Source organism: Lepidochelys kempii, chromosome 6 (genome assembly GCF_965140285.1).
Source record: "Lepidochelys kempii isolate rLepKem1 chromosome 6, rLepKem1.hap1, whole genome shotgun sequence".
Taxonomy (NCBI): Eukaryota; Metazoa; Chordata; order Testudines; family Cheloniidae; genus Lepidochelys; species Lepidochelys kempii.
Window position 1 is genome coordinate 64264256 of NC_136385.1, and position 10086 is coordinate 64274341.

At 43.2% G+C, this 10086-nt stretch overlaps 1 long non-coding RNA gene across 1 annotated transcript; it reads right to left on the minus strand.

Annotated features, from left to right (window-relative positions):
• Nucleotides 1-731: 731 nt before the first annotated feature.
• Nucleotides 732-9131, minus strand: LOC140912951 (uncharacterized). Its single transcript, XR_012159419.2, has 4 exons — nt 8891-9131; nt 8461-8514; nt 2363-2519; nt 732-903 (listed from the first exon to the last, which is right to left on the minus strand). It is a non-coding gene; the product is annotated as an uncharacterized LOC140912951 (long non-coding RNA).
• Between the last annotated feature and the right edge of the window lie 955 nt (nt 9132-10086).

Sequence of the window (10086 nt, forward strand, 5' to 3'; positions counted from 1 at the left end):
GGGTCAATTTATCGCGTCTAGTCTAGATGCAGTAAATCAACCCCCGAGCGCTCGCCCTTCAACTCCTGTACTCCAGCTCGGCGACAGGCGCCGGCAGAGTGGATGGGGGAGCAGCAGTAGTCGACTCACTGCGGTAAATCGACCCAAGTACGTCGACTTCAGCTGTGTTATTCACGCAGCTGAAGTTGCGTAACTTAAGATTGATCCCCCCGCCCCAGTGTAGACCAAGGCCTCAGTAGTCCCCATCAGTCCTTTCCACTGTTACTACTCTGTCCCCTCCCATCCCGTCTTTAAATTTGCTATGTTGGTTCCACTTTATTTCTTTCTATTTTAATTCTCTCTCCAAAGCTTCCTCATATTTCTTACTAATTAATTTTCTCAACTTATTTCAGTCTCTCTGCACCATTATTTCCTTCCCCCAGTTTCTCTCACCTTACAGTTTTTCCTCTTCAGACTTCCAGCCCATCTTTCAAAGCAGCTGCTTGTATTACAGTGTGATTCAGTACAAGTGTCTTCTGCTAGTGCCAGGCTTCACCTGCTGCCACACCCAAGGTTGAGGTCCTCTGTATTGTTTCTTCAGACCACCAGTTCCACCCCACTGTTTCCCTACACACTGCAATTATTAATAGTATCTGAAATTATTATTATTAATACGGGACACATAAGACACTAATTTAACCATAAATTCCTTTATTAAGTCCAAAGGCCAAATGGTATTTTATACCGTTGCTTTTAACATGCCTGACAGCCTAAAATTAAGCAATCACTACACCCAATACAGTAATAACGTATTCATAAGCATGTGATCAGTATACTTACAACTCATCCTGGCATGCTCTGTGTGCAGTTAAGGTAGACGGCTCATGTATGATCACATCACCCTCTCCATACACTGCCAACAGCCTGAAAAACAAAACAATTTCTGTGTACCCTTAGTGGGAACCTCTGAACAATTTTAACTGACTAGCATGTCTTTCCCAAGAACCCTTGAAGTGCTGTGCCTGGATAAATCTACCTTTTGTTTGTCCAGGAGAAGTTTTTTTTAAGCACAAACCAGGCAATTGTGAACATGAATTGTTACATCTTTTTTGCAATTGGGCTGGCTACCTTAAATCACTGAAAAGTAGTACAGTAGAACCTCAGAGTTACGAACTGACCAGTCAACCACGCACCTCATTTGGAACCAGAAGTTCGCAATCAGGCAGCAGCAAAGACAACAACAAAAAAAGGCAAATACAGTACAGTGCTGTGTTAAACATAAACTACTAAAAAACAAAGGGAAAGAAAAAAATTTGACAAGTTAAGGATACTTTCTGTGCTTGTTTCATTTAAATTAAGATGGTTAAAAACAGCATTTTTCTTCTGCACAGTAAAATTTCCAAGTTGTATTAAGTCAATGTTGAGTTGTAAAGTTTTGAAAGAACTGTAACGTTTTGTTCAGAGCTATGAACGCTTCAGAGTTACAAACAGCCTCCATTCCCGAGGTGTTCGTAACTCCAAGGTTCTACTGTATCAGTATTTTGGTGGGCCCCTGAAATACATCATGCACTAATCTCAACATTTCCCTTTGAAAGGGCTGTAAAGGAATCCAAACCTGGTAAGGCAAATCATCCCCTTCACTGAGCAATGAGTTATCCCTAACAAGGGGTTGTTTACCATTTAACTGGTTTAACTCCCCAAGCATTACTTTTTGATTAAGAGCAGATAACTCTGGATCAGATTCTTGTAATGTTACTAAGGCCTTGTCTACACTGACTAGTTTCTGCGCAGTAAAGTAGCTTTCTGCATTGTAACTCCAGAGGTGTACACACTACCAAGCCACTTAGTGCACAGAAACCGTGCAGTTGCAGCGCTGTAAAAAAAAAACCACCCCGACAAGAGGCATACAGGTTTCTGTGCTGGGGTACAGCTCCTCGGTGCTGGTATGGACACCCGGGTCCATTACTGCACTTTGATTGGCCTCCGGGAGGTTTCCCACAATGCCTGTTCTCACCTCTCTGGTCACTGGTTTGAGCTCTACTGCCCTGCCCTCAGGTGACCAACCGTCATCCCCACCACTTAAATTCCTTGGGAATTTTGAAAGTCCCCTTCCTGTTTGCTTGGTGACGCGTGCAGTGGTCTCAGTGCATCTTTCCAGGTGACCATGTCTGCTCCACGCACCAGGCGATCCCCCGCTTGGAGCAATGCCGAGCTGCTGGACCTCATCAGCATTTGGGGAGAGGAGGCTGTCCAGTCCCAGCTGTGTTCCAGCCATAGGAATTATACCACCTATGGACAGATTTCACGACCAATGACAGAAAGGGGCTAGGACTGTGACACACTTCAGTGCAGGGTCAAAGTGAAGAAGCTGCGGAACACCTACCACAAGGTGCGGGAGGCAAACTGCTGCTCTGGTGCTGTGCCCACAAGCTGCTGGTTCTACAAGAGCTGGACGTGATACTCAGTGGTGACCCCACCTCCACTGCGAAGGCCTCTGTGGATACTTCGGTGGCTCTTTCTGCATGCAGTCATGATGCTTTCTGCAGCCGAAAAACAAGAATTGAAGGAGTGGCGGGACAGCGAGAAGAGGGACCGAAAGGAGAACACGGTGCGCCAAAACGAAGCCATGGAGTGGCTCTTAAATGTTATGAAGCGCCAAGCGGACATGCTCCATGCACTATTAGCACTGCAAACAGAGCAGTTCCGTGCCTGCCCTCCCCTGCAGCTGCTGTCGCAAAACTCTTTCCCATGTGCCCCCCCCAGACACTGCCAACACACTCTTATCAACCTCCTGGCTCCAGTCTGTACCCGCTGCATTCCACTCCTGCCCCATCACAGTCCAGCACTGCAGACTCCCAGTACCCACTGCACTCAACACCCATCTCTCTGCAGTTTAGCCATGCTGAAGTACAGTACCCACTGCACTGTACTCCAAAGGACAAGGTTGGATATGATACCTGGACATAAACAAATCTTTAACCGTCCTGGGACCCTCCCTTTCCCCATCCCCCTCAGTGCTGATGTGTTTTTTTGTTTGTCTCTCTCCACCGGTTGTTGTTTTTTAATAAAATAATTGTTTTGGTTTGAAAGCAATCTTTAGTCCATTAATTGAAAGCAAACAGAGTCCTGCAAAACAACAGGCCATTTTCTTAGATCTTCATAGTGCATTGTCTGCACCAATCACAATAATCTCCTAGCATTACAAGCACTGCACTCTCAAGCACAGCAACAAACATTAGTGGCTTTCAGCGTCAAACTGCTGCCTCAAAGCATCCCTGATCCTTATGGCCCCACACTGCACCCCTCTAATAGCCCTGGTCTCTGGCTATTCAAATTCAGCATCCAGGTGCTGAGCTTCAGCGGTCCAGCCCTGAGTGAAGCTTTCACCCTTCCCTTCACAAATATTATGGAGTGTACAGCATGCGGCTATAAACATAGGAATATTGCCATTGGCCATGTCCAGCTTCCCACAGAGGCAGCGCCAGCAGGCTTTTAAATGGCCAAATGCACACTCCACAGTCATTCTGCATTTGCTCAGCCTCTTGAACTGCTCCTTGCTGCTGTCAAGTTGCCCAGTGTATGGCTTCATGAGCCACGGCATTAAGGAGTAGGTAGGGTCTCCCAGGATCACATTGGGCATTTCGACTTCCTCTATGGCGATCTTCTGGTCCAGGAAGAAAGTCCCTGCTTGCAGCTTCTTGAACAGGCCAGTGTTCCGAAAGATGCATGCGTCATGCACCTTTCCAGACCAGCCTGCGTTAATGCCTGGAGAACCACTGAAAAATACCTCTTGCAATTAATGTACTCGGTGGCTAGGTGGTCTGGTGCCAGAATTGGAATTTGCATGCCATTTATCACCTCTCCGCAATTAGGGAAGCCCATTTGTGCAAAGTCATCCACAATGTCACGCATGTTGCCCAGAGTCACGGTCTTTCAGAGCAGGATGCGATTAATGGCCCTGTTCGATCAACAAGACTCCAACGGTTGACTTTCCCACTCCGAACTGATCAGCGACCAATCGGTAGCAGTCTGGAGTAGCCAGCTTCCACAGTGCTATCGCCACACACTTCTCCAACGACAGGGCAGCTTTCATTCTTGTGCCCCTGAGCCGCAGAGCTGGGGTGAGCTCATCACACAGTCATACGAATGTGGCTTTTCTCATGCGAAAGTTCTGCAGCCACTGCTCGTCATCCCAGACATGCATCGCGATGTGATCCCACCATTCAGAGATTGTTTCCCGAGCCCAAAAGCGGTGCTCCACTGTGGTCAGCACCTCCATGAATGCCACAAGCAATCTCGTGTCTTAGCTACTATGAATGGCAAGATCAATGTCGCTCTCCTCTTGCCTTTGTAGTTTGAGGAATGACTTGTTGGTCAGAGTGAGCAGCATATTGGTTAGCAGTTTGGGATCCATTCCTGAATCCTGAAACAGGCAGGGCACACAGTACACAAACTGTTGAAAGATAGTGCCAAATGTGAACAGCAGCACAGGGATTGATGGGATGCAAAACAATGCATCACGGGGCATTGAGACTGGACCTAGGATGCTCTGCGACCCCCTCCACCTTCCCACAAGTCTTAGAAGCAAAAGAAAAAGTGGTGCTCTGTGGGATAGTTGGGGATTGGTCCTGCTTTGAGCAGGGGGTTGGACTAGATGACCTCCTGAGGTCCCTTCCAACCCTGATATTCTATGGCTGCCCAGAGTGCAGCACTGTGAATAGCGCTGCAAGTGCCGCAAGTGTGAACATTCTATTGTGCGGGCAGCTGTCAGTGTGAACACACAACAGCGGTTTCCCTTCTGCACTCTCTGAGCAGCGCTGTAACTGCCGGCCCTGTAACTTTGCAAGTGTAGACGTGTCCTCAATCAGTGTTTTCTGTTTGTGCTTGGGTGGTAACAGCAAGGATTGGATAATCAGGGTGGGACCCATACCACAGCCTCCCTAGCAGCAGCAGCTTCATCCACATTTATTCTTCTTCCTTACTTCCTAAGTCTAGGATGAGCTTTTACCTTAACCACATATATCACCGAGTTACCCAATTTATCTGCCAATTCCTATATATAGGACAAAAGGGCTTGAGAAGCGTAAAGGCTTGTGATCTGCACTACAAAATGAATTCATACTCCACCCAGGGAGGTATGTTGTCAAGGCATCACAGATCCACTGAGTTTGAACATATCACACCAACCAGTACTTGTCCTTTATTACAGAGTGATAATGCCTTTGACACAGCAGCCACTTCAGTACGCTTGGCTGAGTGTGTACTACACCTGTGCTGCAGAGGTACAGCTGCCTGAATGCGGGGAGCTCAAACAGCAAATCCTGTGACTAGGGTCCCTTTTTGGTGACAGGGTGACGCATCAACATATATTGCTAGTCCCTCAGGCTACCGCCCTTCAGAATTTAACTTATGTACTGCTTATGGGATAAAAGGGTTAAGGGCCCCCTTTTAGAGAAAATTTCTCCAGAACACTCACATGGAGTACAATTAACAATCCTGCTGGTAAGGGTGACTGGGTTTTTGAGAGGACAGACTTCAAGATGGTGCTCTTCCAGCAGCAAGGACCATGTCATTTTAGAACTTGACACTGTACCATTTTTGATTTTACCAGACAAAAGATACCTTTAAAGAGTATGAGCCACATAGTTTTATGCGTCCCAGCCCCACCAGAGATCTAAAATATGTCAGAGCCCACTAAAAACCCAGTAGTATTTTTCATACAGGTATACTGCTTTTCAACTCCATTTAATACCCAGGAAGCATAACACTAACGCTTTTCTCTGTTGTGAGATACTGAGTTAATAGCTGAAATGGCTGTTTCCCTGGTTGCTACAAACAATCCAAAAGGTTTTGTATAAGCTGAGGTGCTAAGAACTGGAGCTTGTGCTAAAAGCCTCCTAACTTATACGCTGGCAGGGTATGCTGGGGGGTATCCATTCCCACTCTGTCTTCTTCTGGGGGAGGTGGTAGAGGGGTGCAAGGATTACAGTGTAACCAGGGATGAAATCCCCCACAAAAGCCTGTCACACCCAGCAGTGATCTAGTGTTGTTTCTGAAATAGGGAGGGGCAGTTCTAAAAAAAAAAAAAAAAAAAAATATCACATGAAGCTTTTGTTTGGAGCATACAGGCCTGGTTGTAGGGTTAGTCCCAGGAAGGAAATCTCCTGCTTCATGAGCTGAGCCTTTTTTGGCTTTAGCTTTAGTCCAGCTTTCATTAAAACCTAACACAGGACTTTTAATACCATTACCTGTCTGCACCAGAATATCATATACATCTTACCCAACATTTTAAAAGGTTTACCCAACCCTAAACCATCAGTTGCATTCATTTGCAATTTACTAAGGCATTTAAATGTTGTATACACTTGCTTTAGTTTAAATACAATTCTTTTTTCTATTTACAAAACATTCCCATATAGATTCTCACTCCCTAATAACCTTTACTTTACACCACAGTTAATCAGAACTTTTGGATACAATTTTTAGTGGTTAATCATCATTTCTTACATTCACTGATCTTTCTTGGTGCTGAGTTGGTTTCTGCTTCCAAAACACACAGCCATCTGAAAAAGCCTCTTTGGAGCCATGATAGGATTTTAATTAAGTAGTATGTCTTGTTTACATTTCTTTTACAGTATACACTGCATGTTCCATAGAAATGCTCACTCCTTTCATAATTTAACTTTCACTTTTTTATTTGCTATAACTTATTAGCCATATCAATTATATATATATATACACACACACATACATATACACACACACTATACATTAATATTTTATTTTTCTTCTGCAGCTCTCTCAGCTGTTGCTTCATTACTGAAAAAGGGATGCAGGATCTCTCCCCACTATCCCAGTTCTGCCTGTGCCCTTTTATTCCCTATTTTCATTCACTGGTTTATATTTAACATTTATAACTTAATTAAAAAAAAGTTAAACTTTGTAATAGCACTGAGACACCCAAAGTGTTAACTAACAAAGTTAAGACTGCCCAGACATGTTGGCTGCTGCTCAAAGAGTGTGTGTGTGGGTGTCAGCTTTGCAATCTTGAATGAAAGATTTGGATGGAATTTTAATGGAATCTTTTAAAAGCCAATTCATTTTAAACATACAAAAGAGGGTACTACAAACTCTCTCTCATCAACAGAAGTTGGTCCAATAAAAGATATTACCTCACTCACTGTGTCTCTCCATAGTCAAATAGTTCTAATCAGACTGTCACTCTGCCAGCAGCAGCTATTTACAATTGATTATTTACAGATACATTTCTCCAGAAGCGTCTTTTCCTTCTAAACAGCTGTAAAGGCTTTTTGGGGACAAAACATAGTTGTGCCCAACTGATCTCCCCTTTACATAATTTGTTTCATTACTAAGGCATGACCGCATGGAGTTGTACTGCCATTACTGGGTTTCACTATCAACCCAAGCATTTTTTTTTTTTTTTTTTTTTGGTAAAACACCAACATTCTGTAACATTTAATCACTTCTAATTTTTTAACATTTTATTACTTGCACTACCCTCGACTATCTAGTCCCCTCTGAGCTCTGCAGAGTTAATTTGCACAAAAGCTCCTTTTAACTGCACATACCTTTTCCTTAAATTACTCACTAGTTTTTCCTTGTTTAATAAGACACTTCCCAAGACCGCACTAGCTACTAACTTCTGGGACTATAACTCTTCTGTCTTATCTCCCAGAATAACATTTCTCTGCTGACTTTTTCTTAGTCTCTAAGTTTATCTTTATGTTTTTTGCACTTATTTCTTAACTTAGTACACTTTGCCTGCAAAGCTGTACTCACTAAATATGGTCCTTGAAAGACAACTGCTTTTCACTTTGGATTTATGCGACAGACATTGTTTTTTCCTTCCAGGAATCTTTTCCATTTAGCTTGTTTCCTTCTCTACAACTTTGATTTGTTCTCTATGCTTTTTGCATTCATCCCTCAGGGTGGCATATTTTGTTTGTAGCCACCAGAAATAATGCTTGTGAAACTGCTGCTTTATTTTGGCTCTCTTTGCCTTAGGATAAAAGAAGCTAGATACTGTTTTTTCTGTGGCTGCCAACGGTTTTTTTTGTTTTTTGTTTTAATTTCAGTGGCATTCAACAGACTTCTGCCAAGCATTCTTTTACATAGGTATCTAGAATACCTCCCTCTATTCCCCTTATTTTATTGAATTTCTCTTTTCAAGAGAATTCTATATTGTCCCTAGATAACAGGTCCGTTCACTTTGGGGGTTTACAGCAACTAAAATTGTCAGGGGTCCTTTCTGGTCACCAAAAATTTTGGAATCATTAATAGTATCTGAAATTATTGGAGACCATCAAATGCTAAATTTAATCAACAATTCCTTTATTAAATCCAAAGACCAAATGGTATTTTATACAACTGCTGTAAACATACATAGCACCCTAAAAATGAACAGTCACTACACCCAATACAGTAATAAAATATTGATAAGAACATGATCAGTATACTTACAAACAGGCCTGACCTAGGGAAAACCATTTCATCTTCAGCATGATCAGGCAGGATCTGAAAAAGAACCGGCAGCTTCATGGCTCTCTTTATACACTTCAGCTAACTTGCTAGCTTTAGCAAAAACCCAGTTTGAAGCAGTTTATCCTTGCTACTTTCTTTCCTCCAAGGCCTTCCTTTCGGCTCCTCTCTCCTTATTACCAGCTAAATAATGGGATGGTTTGTACTTGTTTCTTTTAAGACCGTTTTCCTTTGTCTTTTTGCTTTATCAGTTACTTTTTGAACCACATATATCTTTTCCACACTATAAGTAATAATACTTATTATTTTCATGGCCTTCTTTTACTTGCTGATGGGGGCTTTTCCGTACTAGCCACAAATTATAAACCAAACTTTATAAAGCTAACTTTAATTCTTTTAATTTCATAAGTACCTCTGCAGCAGGCATTCCTAGGCATGGGTTCTTCAGTTCCCGCTCTTGTCTACTCCTTGTGAGGTATGGTGACAGCAGCAAGCCCTCAGGTCCAAAGAGTATTCACCCAAAAGTTCTGAAGGATTTAAGAATTAAGTGGGTGAGCTGCTAACAAAACAATGAAAGGTTTCAGAGTAACAGCCGTGTTAGTCTGTATTTGCAAAAAGAAAAGGAGTACTTGTGGCACCTTAGAGACTAACAATTTATTTGAGCATGAGCTTTCGTGAGCTACAGCTCACTTCATCGGATGCATACCGTGGAAACTGCAGCAGACTTTATATACACACAGAGAATGTGAAACAATACCTCCTCCCACCCCACTGTCCTGCTGGTAATAGCTTATCTAAAGTGCTCATCAGGTTGGGCCATTTCCAGCACAAATCCAGGTTTTCTCACCCTCCACCCCCCACACAAATTCACTCTCCTGCTGGTGATAGCCCATCCAAAGTGACAACTCTTTACACAATGTGCCTTATAATCAAGTTGGGCCATTTCCTGCACAAATCCAGGTTCTCTCACCCCCTCACCCCCCTCCCAAAAACCACACACACAAACTCACTCTCCTGCTGGTAATAGCTCATCCAAACTGACCACTCTCCAAGTTTAAATCCAAGTTAAACCAGAACATCGGGGGGGGGGGGGGTAGGAAAAAACAAGGGGAAATAGGCTACCTTGCATAATGACTTAGCCACTCCCAGTCTCTATTTAAGCCTAAATTAATAGTATCCAATTTGCAAATGAATTCCAATTCAGCAGTTTCTCGCTGGAGTCTGGATTTGAAGTTTTTTTGTTTTAAGATAGCGACCTTCATGTCTGTAATTGCGTGACCAGAGAGATTGAAGCGTTCTCCGACTGGTTTATGAATGTTATAATTCTTGACATCTGATTTGTGTCCATTTATTCTTTTACGTAGAGACTGTCCAGTTTGACCAATGTAAATGGCAGAGGGGCATTGCTGGCACATGATGGCATATATCACATTGGTGGATGTGCAGGTGAACGAGCCTCTGATAGTGTGGCTGATGTTATTAGGCCCTGTGATGGTGTCCCCTGAATAGATATGTGGGCACAATTGGCAACGGGCTTTGTTGCAAGGATAAGTTCCTGGGTTAGTGGTTCTGTTGTGTGGTATGTGGTTGTTGGTGAGTATTTGCTTC